At 41.5% G+C, this 12,150-nt stretch overlaps 1 protein-coding gene and 1 long non-coding RNA gene across 11 annotated transcripts in view; one reads left to right on the top strand and one right to left on the bottom strand.

The window, feature by feature from the left end:
- PLCB4 (phospholipase C beta 4) overlaps positions 1-12,150 on the bottom strand; it is a 473,260-nt gene that overhangs the window by 314,221 nt on the left and 146,889 nt on the right. Inside the window, exons 3-4 of one of the 10 annotated variants that reach the window (XM_055543370.1) lie at positions 8,009-8,202; positions 6,296-6,467 (exon numbers count right to left, since the gene is read on the bottom strand). The exons of 8 other annotated variants lie outside the window; for them this stretch is intronic. The gene's annotated coding sequence lies outside the window, so the exon portion shown is untranslated. Of the gene's footprint in view, positions 1-6,295; positions 6,468-8,008; positions 8,656-12,150 lie in introns of those variants that run through there. One more of the 10 variants, XM_055543371.1, reaches the window with a different exon arrangement.
- Positions 8,655-10,976, top strand: LOC129625267 (uncharacterized). Its single transcript, XR_008701301.1, has 3 exons — positions 8,655-8,796; positions 9,219-9,356; positions 10,887-10,976. It is a non-coding gene; the product is annotated as an uncharacterized LOC129625267 (long non-coding RNA).

The raw sequence follows: 12,150 nt of genomic DNA, 5'->3' as shown, positions 1-12,150 counted from the left end.
CCTCTCTTGGCCCCAGTTTCCTTGTTTGTAAAGCAGCAAAATCATCTACCTCACTCACTGTTACGAAGTTAAATAAAATAATACACGAAAAGTGTTTATCGCATTCACGCAGTCCAAGGTGGGGGTTCAGTTAATGTCCGCTCCCCTATCGTCACTTCTGCACTCAAACACCAATGCACACTGAGGAAATAATGTGTGCAAATTAAACTAAGAATAGTAACAACAGAAACCCAAGAGCTGCTGTTCTAGAACAACAGAAAAATACTGGAGTGAAATATTTCATTTTAATCTGATGTGTGTCACTTCTAATCTGCTGGTAGGAAACTGGTCTCAAGATCAATCTAGATTTATAGCATTCTTGAGACAGTTGTATATAAGCAGGTACACATAAGGCAAAAGATACAGAACAGTCTAGAAAAATGGAAACAGTGCTGGTTTGATCAGAGAATCATGACCTCAAAAAGCTTTATGCAGTCACATCCTTCACAAACATAAAATGCATCTTCCAGTCAGCAAGTGAGAATAGAAAAAAAAACACTACAGCACAGTTTACAAGAACCACTCAATGCCTGAAGTTCTTTTGCTATGATTTATATAACTCGGAGACACATATTTATGTCTGTCAGATCATTTTTTTGGTCATAGACTACTTGCTTCATGAGACATTAAATCATTAGCTGGCCCACTGGGGCCCAATTCACTGGGACACAGCAACAACTTGGGTTTCTACTGATGGAGCTGAACTCGATGAATTTTTCAAGACCCAGAACATGGCTGCTGATGACACGTGTACCATGTTGAACAGACAAGCTCCAAACGCACAGTCTAGAATAATCTGCATGGGCAAGAGCCTGCCTGCTCTGATTCTATTCCTTGTCCATTTGCATTTGATTTCATGAATGAATGAAAGCAGCTGATTTATCTACAGCTCTAGCATGTTCTCCATCTTTATCAGCACGCTAGGCTAATAGGCTGGGTGGGTCCCTGTGAAACAGCTTTTGGGAGACTGTGGGATAATTTTCTGCCATTGCTATTTCTGACCTCAAAATTCAACAAGTACTACCTGAAGCAAGACAAAGTCTCACAAAGGAGACCCCACCCAGCAACTGAAGTAAAATGAAATGAGGAGCTAAGACACAGATGCGTTCACCCTCATAAGACACTGCCTGGACTCAGAAGCATAGCTGGTTTTAATAATCAAAAGGAATAATTCCCTGGTTTTTATTCACACTTAGTAAAATTCACTCTTTCTGGTATACAGTTCTATGAATTTTTACAAATGCACATAATCATGTTGCTGTTGTCCAGTTGCTAAGTTGTGTCCAACTCTTTGCAACCCCATGGACTGCAGCATGCCAGGTCCTCCACTGTCTCCCGGAATTTGCTCAAGTCTACTGAGCGGGTGATATTATCTAACCAGCTCATCCTTTGCCGCCCTCTTCTCTTTTTGCCTTCAAAATCATGTTACCACCACACAAATCAAGACAAAACAGTTTTCATTACCCCCAACTCTCTCTCACTGCTCTTCTGCAACCAGCCTCTCCTTTCAATCCTGCCCACCCTCTGGGTATAAGAAATCATAGATGACACAGCCTTTTGGATTTGACTCTGACTTCCTTCACGAAGCGTACTGCACTTTGAGATCCATCCATATTGATGTGTTCATCAAAGTTTGTTCCTTTTTATTGTTGAGTAATATTTCAGTGTGTGGAGATACCACCGTTTGTTTTTTCATTCCCCAGCTGGAAGGACAGCTGGATTGTTTCCATTCTCTGATGATTATAAGCAAAGCTACTACAAATATTAGTGTACAGATTTTGTTGTGAAAATAAGTTTTCATTTCACTGAGTTAAATACCCCAGGACTAGGACGGCTGAGTCACACGTAAGTATATGTTAAGAAACTCTTGATCTATCTTCCAAAGTGGCTGTTCTATTTTACATTTTCACCAACAATGAATGTATGAGAATTCGAATTGCTTTCTGCAACTTCACTCACTCAGTACTATTTCTTTTCTTACTTTAGCCATTCTAATGAGTGTGGAGATATCTTACTGTGATTTTAAAATAATCAATCTTCAAGAGCATTTCGGAGTTCTGTAAATTGTACCTTTATGTCAGTAATGTATTATTATCTTCCTTTTGGAGATAAGGCAACAAGCCCAGACAAAGTAAACTCACACATTTACAACATGCAGAAAAAGATCTTCTGGTTATAGAAGAAATGTTCCTTCTACATATTTGTAAGTATTTAAAACCTACAAATAGTAATATATCAATAATAATAATAATAACAGAGTCCCACTTAACAATAGGAAGTTACTATCTGATGCATCATAACCTTCATTAGCTTAAAAATTCATAAACATTGGTAATGCAATCATATATATGTTTATATACTATATACAGAGATACATTTTACTATAAAAAAAGTTTGTCAAGCATATTGGTAGCTTTCATTTGATCACAAAGGGAGGAGTATTTAATATTTTAGGAAAATGAATTATACCAACATTACATATTTACATAATGATCTAGTTACAAACGTTAGCTAGTTCAACAAATATCTCCATTTTTCAAAAATGTCTTGACTCTTTGTTCTGTTACCATTTGTACTCTAAGAAAATTAAATATATAGCTTTTGGATTTTTAGCATGTCTTATTTTTTATCACTTTGTTGTAATATTTACATGTCCTCTTTTGCTAAGGATCATTTTACACGTTATTTATTCCCACAAATAGAACAAGAAATTAAATGTCTTCTATGAAAAATAGTTGTTTCATTCACTCAAAAAATATTTATTGGATTTCTATCAGGAGGAGGAGAAGACAAGGGTGAAGTTTCTATTGTTTTGCTAGATGGAGGCTTTCATTGGGGTGTCATTAATCTGAAGAGAAGTGGGGGAGTGAGCCCTCCGAAGGTCTGGAGGGAGAGGACTCCAGGAGGAGGCACCCGCAGACGCAGAAAGCCCTGAGCAGAGTATGTGCTTTACAAGGCTGAGGAGGGTAACATAGCTGGAGCAAAGCAGAGGGAGCAGAGGGCCAAAAGGAGGTGACATCAGCAAGAGGAAGCCAGATTATTCACGGACATTGACTAAGCCTGATTCTCAGTGAAGTAAGAAGCCAATGGAGACCTTTTAATAGGCAGAGTTACACAGTCGGACTTAAGTTTTAAAGGAAACCGCTGTTTGGAGAACTGACGGTAGCAAGGCAAGAGCGAAGCAGAGAAACCAATTAGCAGGCTGCCCCAGGAGTCCAAATGAGTGCTGGTGAACAGCTGACACTGGGAAAACTGGTCAATTTGGTGCATATTTTAAATGTAGGGTAAATGAACGTGCTAATGGATTCCATGTGTAGTGTAAGAAAAGGAAATCACTTCAAAATTGAAAACTAGCATCAGAAAGGTTAAAGAAACAAAACCATTTGGTCTGAAAACCAATGAATGATTTCCTTTTGACAAGGATTTTTAGGAATCTGAAACACAGTATAACTGCAATGACAAGCTGGCATCCAACTTCGGAGCATCGGGAGGGAAGAGAGGAAACTGCAACGGCCTCTCCCAGTAAGTCGCTTTTGGAACACTTGCTGCCATCAGTCACCGAGGGAGAGTCGTTAAGAATGCTGAATGAAGGTCAAAATCAGGATACCCTTCTGCCCGAAATGACTTTTATGTAATATATTCTATATCAGTTATTGTAGTTGAGTTTGACAGGAATTATCCAGATGAATGGATTAAACAACAGATAACCAAAATGACTGAAATGTAAATAGATGAAGGTTAATGCAATGGAGAGCAGGAACCAACAAGCAGGAAGAGATAAGATGCAATATAACAAATTATAATTCCAAAAGTTTCATATACTGCATCAATTGTCTAGAAAAATAAAAATCTGAAAACCTGGGGTTTAGCATACAAATGTTTTTCATCTCTCTCAGAAAGTTAAGGATGCTGTCAAGATGAAAACCACTTCTCATAAAGATAACCTAATGTTTCAAGACTGAGAATAATAATTTTAAAGAAATTCAAGATGGTCTGGAAAGACTAGAGAGACTGAAATTGTAAATATCAGAGTACAACTTTCTCCTAGACTTCAGTGAGTCTACCATCTGAGGTTTAAGGGTGAGAGAAGCAGTCAATGCCATACTAATTAACATGCTTCTCAGTATCCCGCAGGGACGGGGACAATGGAAAGGCCAATTTGGAACCAAAGCTTCACAGGTGGCTCAGCACTAAAGAATCCATCAGCCAAGCAGGACACTCAGGTTCGATCCCTGGGTCGAGAAGATCCTCTGGAGAAGGAAATGGTGACCTACTCCAGCATTCTTGCCTAGAAAATCCCAGGGACAGAGGAGCCTGGCAGAGGAGTCCACTGGGTCTCAAAAAGAGTCGAACGTGATTCAGCAACTAAACAACAACTCAAACTATTGTCCTTTAGGTTTCTTCCCATTACCTTATACAATATTTCTACACCTTAAGTGTTTAATAAATGCTTACTGAGTGAATGCATGAGTGAAACTTTCTACCACAATTACCCAAGGAAAACCTTAGGATGAGGATGAATACACTGTGGGAAGGTAAACACACTTTCTTTTTTTAATTTTTTAATTGGAGTATAATTGTTTTACAATGCTGTCTTAGTTTCTGTTACACAGCAACATGAATCAGCATGAAGTATACATATATCCTCTCCCTCTGGAGCCTCCCTCCCACGCTCACCTCCGACCCACCCCTCTAGGTCATCACAGAGCACCGAGCTGGGCTCCCTGCGCTACACGGCAATTCCCCAATACTCATCTATGCCTCACTTTCATGCACTGGAGAAGGAAATGGCAACCCACGCCAGTATTCTTGCCTGGAGAATCCCAGGGATGGTGGAGCCTCGTGGGCTGCTGTCTATGGGGTCGCAGAGAGTCGGACACGACTGAAGCGACTTAGCAGCTGCAGCAGCAGCAGTGTGTATATGTCAATGCTACTCTCTCCATTCATCTCACTCTCCCCTTCTCCCCCTGTGTCTACAAGTCCAAAAGTTCCATTTTTACAATCCGTCTTTTCCCAGGGTAGACCAATGTATTTCCCTAGTTATGATTCTGAGCATTTGCGAACATGACCTGGAAACTACAGCATAAAAAGAAACAAAACAAAACAAAAAGAGCAGAGACTATATTGGTATTTCTTAAGAAAGTTAAAGTATTAGTTTTGCCAAAACTAATACAATTATGTAAAATTTAAAAATAAAATTAAATTAAAAAAAAAAGAAAGTTAAAGTATTCAACATTCAATAATGCTTATTAATTGAGTCCCATTGGTAATATATATTCTTCCCCCACAGCACATAAGAGGATAGACCAATCATATGAAGCACTTTTAAAATCTTAATGTTCTCTCAGGGAATTAATTATAGGCTCCATGATGCCCCTCTCAACGTGGAGGATTTACCAAAGGTTGAATGAGAGTTAAAAAGCTCTCTACCATTTCCATAGATGGCCTTCAAGAAAGAGAAATAAAGTGTTAAATCAAAATCCGGGAACACAGTGATACGCTAGTGAAGGAATTCGTAAGCTGTTCTTCAATTCCAATTTATCGACATGCCATCCCTCCTACTCCTCATGATTAGAGTGCACTGTTAATCATTCCCATCTCTGAAGCTGAGATAATCTAAGGACAAATGACTGACCAAAAATATCCCATTAATATGAGTACTCAGCCACATCACAATATTTCTTCCGAGTAGAAAACCATAACTCTATTTAATAGCACAAAGCCCTACATTTTTTGCATCTTACGAGTGATCATTCAGGGCACTGAAGCAGCTGGCTAAATCATCATGCCCTTATTTAATTTACCATTCTCCTCTCACATTAGTTCTGCTGCAGAAATAGGACTCCAGCTCCTTTTCAATAACTCCCTGACAACTTCAAACCAGAAAGGATAAATTTCCTTTGTTGATTTCTGATTCCATGAAGAAAAAGAACCAGAAACTGGGAGGCCATTTAATTGATGCAATTGAGGCCATCACATTTCTGCTACACATTTCTTCTCTTCCTTCTCTTTTTATAGCAAGATAAATGTTGACCAAAGTGCACTTTGTGACTTTTCCTTATTTCGATACCCTTTTATTGTGTTTGTCTCAAGAGGAAGAGAATGTGTTTCACACACACCTTCAGAGAAAACACTGCCTTTTTAATAAGAGTTGTCAAAGGCTGAGAACAACATTAAGAAAAATGTGAATATCAATGACGTAAAAACGTTAAGACTGTACCTGGACAGACCTAATATGCTCAGGAAAACAGTTCACCTGCACAATCAGGGTTCCTTTTGCTGAGAACAGACAACAGAGCGTCAGGTCAGGAAGCTCCCCCGAGTCAGCACGAGGTTTGGCTTTGTTTCTCTTTGGGGACAAGGGAACTTGATGATAAAAGCTTCTCCAGGAAATTCCTATCCAAGTGCCAGTGCAGACTAGACCAGCGCTGCCCAACAGAAATAAAATGCCAGCCACATGTGTAACTTAAACTTTTCTCGTTGCATATTAGAAAAGTAAAAACAGACAAAATTAATTTTTAAAATGTATTTTAACTGAAGGTATACAAAAAACTGTCATTTTTAGATGTATTCCATATATAAAAATTATTAATGAGATATTTTCTATTCTTTTTTTTTTTTTTTTTTCATAAGTCTTTGGAGAGCATTTTAAACTTGCAAGCAACTTAGACCACCTACATGTCAGGTGTCCAATAACCTCTCAGGGCAAGTGGTTCCCACACTGAAGAGCACATGCCCAGGGTAGGTTCTAGAGACTCTGGGGGCTGGCGCAGCGGGCAGCCAGTGAGCCGTGGGTCGGCAACAGCACAGTCTCTCTGCTACAAGGTGATCAGAAGAAATGGAACTAGAGGGGCTTATACAGTCTTTGGGCTGGAACCACCGAGGAATTCTGTAAGTTTTTAATAATCACAACTCTTTTCTAATGATGACACTCACCTCTTATTTCAATATGCGGAAAGCTCTGTAAGCATTTAGTCACATTTATGAAAAATGTTAATTTACCAGTAGTCCTAGTACCCTGAGCATCTTGCTTTCTTGACATCTGGTAGTCTCTACAATCCCTGTTCTTGGTTGCTCTACCCAATTGAGGAAATTCAAGTTTAAACTCCAGAACTCCAGTGTTTGTCCTGAAATCTAGTCATGAGCTCTATCTCAAGATATCTTTCTAAAACAACTCTTCCACTTACTGAAAACCTATGGACCAAATATTCTGCTACACATTTCAGGACCATTATCTCCAAACCACCAATGGGAGGCATTATTCCCATCATTACAGGAAAGTAAACTGGTGCTCAAAGAGGATCATAGCCTGCCCAAGGTCACAGGAGTAGCTCTGTCCAGCCCTTGCCTCTGTGAATTTCCATAGCCCCTCTTAGCCTTGGTTTAATCATTATAGCCAATGTCCTTTTGTTCCTAAATTGTCCACCCAAATATAAGCATCTTTGCCTAGGCTGAATTCTGAACACCAATTCTTATTTTATTCCTCTGGAAACAGAAACCAGCAAGAAAATAAGAACCATCTGTCGCTACTTGAGCTTGCAAGAAGCAGAGGAAAGATTTTTCTTCATCCAAAGTCTAAGATAAAGAAATTCACTGAATACCACCCACATTATACAGTCCTCCCACCATCCCACCTAGGTGTCCATTTATGTGCCCAACAGTCATTTCAATTGCAATCTAGAGGTCACCCCTGATAATAAAGCCCTCTTCTTTAATTCTCAGAGCACTCTGGTTCCCAAAGTCATTAGTGCGAATTTGTTTCAATTGCTTTCGATTCTGTCTGCACATAGGTTTCTCCATAGGGACCGCTGCTATTCCAAGCTTCTACTCCCCTTGCAAAGACTGTTGCTAAGGAGAAGAGAGTTCCGTCTTTGCAATTACTGCCTGAAATGTTTCTGTAATCTCTACCAGTTCTTTCCCTAACATCAAGGCCCCTTCTGGCTCAAATCTGTAACCTTGCTTTTTGTACCTTTGAGCAAGGGTTCCATTTGAAGTCCTGAGTGTTTGATGTCCTCTGCAAGGACTTCAGATTCGGTTACTTCAGGAGCCTGTAAGCTTTGAGGAACTCCCCTCAGATAAAGAGAAGCAGTGTAGATGTTTTCCAATCAAAGTCACAAAGCCAAGAACTTCCTCCTTCACCACAGTACTCCATTTCATCTGATTCTGGGAAGACAGCCACACAAGTCATCATGCTAGTATGAAAATGGTTTTCTGAATCAGAAACTTTATCTCTAAAAGTCTCCTTTTTCCCAAAGCAGTCCATCCCTCCTCCAGGCATAGCTTTACCCTCACAGTCAAACAAGGTGGATCCTAAAGCAGGTTGTTCCAGACCTGGTTCCCCAGAGGGCCAGCTGCATCAGCACTGTCTGGAAGCTTGTTAGAAATGCGGAATCTGCATTTTAACATGACTGAAGATGACTCACACCTGCATCAAAGTGAGTCTGAGACTCAGCTGAAAAGAATCTGACTAATGAGTTCATTGGCTTCCCCGGTGGCTCAGAAGGTAAAGCGTCTGCCCACAATTCGGGAGACCTGGGTTTGATCCCTGGGTTGGGCAGATCCCCTGGAGAAGGGAATGGCAACCCACTGCAGTATTCTTGCCAGGGAAATGCCATGGATGGAGGGCCTGGCGAGCTACAGTCCATGGGGTCACAAAGATTCGGACACGACTGAGCAACTTCACCTTCACTTTCACCAATTTCATTAAGAAATGGACAGTTGATACAAACTGGAATTTTCCACTTAATTCTCATTATGGTAGGAGTTGTTGGAATTTGTTTTTAAGACTGTTTTTCTAACCTAAACCTGAGCTGGGTATAAAAAAGTTTCCAGAGAAAAGCTAACTTTCTAAATACCATGGAATCAGGCCATCTCATCACTGACCAAGGTGAAAGCTGACACTCTGTGACACCATGTGTGCACAGATACACTAACCGCTCACAAATTTTTGTAGGTGAGCTTCAGGACCATGTATGAAATAACTGCACAGCAAGCAGAGGTGGTCTCCTGCTGAATGAGCCCCACTGTTCCCTTCTACGGTCACTACCAAGGCCACCAGGGTGGCCTGGAAAGGAGCCTTTTTTTTTTTTTTTTAAATATAACAGCATCAATCCTGAAATGAAGTAAGGAAATGAGAAAACTATGTTGATGTTAAAGCTATACAAAATTGTGTTTTACAGAGATAAAATTTCCTCAATGTACCCTTCAGAGGTTTTGTGCAGATGAACACTTATAAAGCAAAGATCTAAATAACAATGCCTATAGAGCCTACCCTCTGCATCTGTGAGTTCTGCAGCAATGGACTCCAACAAGAGCAGGTAACAGTCAAGCTGCACACCCTTTCATGGGACACTTCTGAGGCCTGTTCTACAGGTCTTCCAGAGGTCCCCAAGGGCACTGCACCCCGGATGCCCATGGGGCACCCTCTGTGGTAACACACCCATTACTGGCTTTCTTCATTCCCTTGTCTCACGTCTCCCCGCTCCTGCCGGTTTTCCTGGGATCTTCGCCCTAGTAACTCATGCCCACTCAAATCTTCGGTCCTGGGATCTGCTATGGAGGAAACCTAAAGTAAGGCACCACCCACCCGCTCCTCCTAGCACAGTGAGCAGCATTTCAGAGGCACTTAATATTTGATGAATGAATGAACTGCACAGTTAACCTTCACCCTGACGATGCTGCTGATCAGGAAGCATGTTGTGTCTCATGTGGAGATTTGGTTTACACACAGATGATCAGTCCTTGTTTCAGGTGGAACACAGACCCTGAGAAGGGCCTGGGATCCACAGAGCTTCCTCCTGAGCAAAAAGGCTACTTAGGACAGCTACTGTGGACATCCCACTGGAAATATGTGCGTGTGTCTGTATACATATACATTCATTTTCATTTTCTTTTCCATTATGCTTTGTCACATGATATTGAATTTAGTTATAATACTGAATTTAAATATAACTGTGCCTAGAGACGGAGAAGGCAATGGCATCCCACTCCAGTACTCGTGCCTGGAAAATCCCATGGATGGAGCCTGGTGGGCTGCAGTCCATGGGGTCACTAAGAGTCGGACACAACTGAGCGACTTCACTTTCACTTTTCACTTGCATGCATTGAAGAAGGAAATGGCAACCCACTCCAGTGTTCTTGCCTGGAGAAGCCCAGAGACGGGGGAGCCTGGTGGGCTGCCGTCTATGGGGTCGCGCAGAGTCGGACACCACTGAAGCCACTTAGCAGCAGCAGTGCCTAGAGAATCCCAGGGATGGGGGAGCCTGGTGGGCTGCCGTCTATGGGGTCGCGCAGAGTCGGACACGATTGAAGCAACTTAGCAGCAGCAGTGCCTAGAGAATCCCAGGGATGGGGGAGCCTGGTGGGCTGCCGTCTATGGGGTCGCGCAGAGTCGGACACGATTGAAGCAACTTAGCAGCAGCGGCAGTGCTATATATATATATGGTAGGACCTTATTGTTTATCCATCCTATATATAAAATTATAGTTTGCCTCTGCTAATCCCAAGCTCCCAATCCTTCCCTCCCTTATCCTCTTGGAAGCCCTGAGTCCAGAACTGGGGCCAGCTCTCAGGATCAGGACCAGTCTATATAATCTGCAGGGCCCACAGTCAAAGGAAGACATGGGTCCCCCTGTTTTTGAGGTTTTCAAGACAGTGACAATAGAATATTAAATCAAACACAGAGCCCTCCCAAGGCTGGGTCCCCAAATAACTGCACAAGTCACATGGCCATGAGCTGCCCCTGCCAAGAACTCAACAAGAAACTGCCAAGGACCCCCTAAGACAGTTCCCTGGGCACTGGTGATTCTTGGAGGAAAGAGAAACAGCAGTGTTCTCTTTTATTTTAGTTTAAGTCACCACAAGATTATACAACCTGTAACAGCAGAGAAGCGTGTGGACAGCTCTTCAGAGCAGCATTGCTCATACCACCTCCAGGCTTCCTGAACACCCACAGAAATCAATCATGGTGCAAAGCTCCCAGCGGCTGGCTCAATGGTTCCAACGGCTGACAACTCGCGGGTTGCAATGACTCTGTTGAGCCCCACAGTTTACACAGACAATTACATAACTGAAAGAAGTACAGAGCCTGTTTTTAGATTCTGCAGTTTGCAAAAGGGCTTAGGATCTATTTCATGAAAACCCATTCAGGTTCGTGACTCAAGGGTCTGGTGAGGGCAAAGCTAAAATATCAGAAGAGTTTGGCAGAAAAGTGAATGAGGAACAAAAACATCCCACATATCATGCCCAAGCTTCAGAAACATGTGTATTTGAGGGAATGTATAGATTAAGGTGATGTCAAGACACAGCCATGACTACAGCGGACTCAGGAAATCAAGTCAAAGGTGAGAAAAGTAGTTTTAATGATGCCTGTGCCTGTGAGATCAGGGGAGAAAAGCAGTCTGCCGATGTCTATGTAGACCCCAAAAGAGGGACCCAGGATATACATCCCAACTCAACTGACCACAGAGTCTTTGAGTGACCAAGAAATAGAGGAAAACAATGAAATGGAAAAGGACTACAGATCTATTCAAGAAAATTAGAGATACCAAGGAAAGATTTCATGCAAAGATGGGCACAATAAAGGGCAGAAATGGTATGGACCTAACAAAACCAGAAAATATTAACATGAGGTGGTAAGAATACACAGAAGAATTATATAAAAAAGATCTTCATGACCCAGATAACCATGATGGTGTGATCACTCACCTAGAGCCAGACATCCTACAGTGCAAAGTCAAGTGGGCCTTAAGGAGCATCACTAGGAACAAAGCTAGTGGAGGTGATGGGATTCCAACTAAGCTATTTCAAATCCTAAAAGATGATGCTGTAAAAGTGCTATAGTCAATATGCCAGCAAATACGGAAAACTCAGCAGTGGCCACAGGACTGGAAAAGGTCAGTCTTCATTCCAATCCCAAAGAAAAGCAATGCCAAAGAATGTTCAAACTACTGAACAATTGCACTCATTTCACATGCTAGCAAAAATTTCTCAAAACGCTAGCTCAAAATTCTCCACAGGAGGCTTCAACAGTACTGCACCAAGAACTTCCAGATGTTCAAGCTGGATTTAGAAAAGACAGAGGAACCAGAGATCAAATTGGCAACATCCGTT

The sequence above is a fragment of the Bubalus kerabau genome, chromosome 13 (assembly GCF_029407905.1).
Source record: "Bubalus kerabau isolate K-KA32 ecotype Philippines breed swamp buffalo chromosome 13, PCC_UOA_SB_1v2, whole genome shotgun sequence".
Lineage (NCBI taxonomy): Eukaryota > Metazoa > Chordata > Mammalia > Artiodactyla > Bovidae > Bubalus > Bubalus kerabau.
The sequence above is the reverse complement of the archived record's forward strand: the minus strand, read 5'-3'. Positions and strand labels throughout refer to the sequence as shown.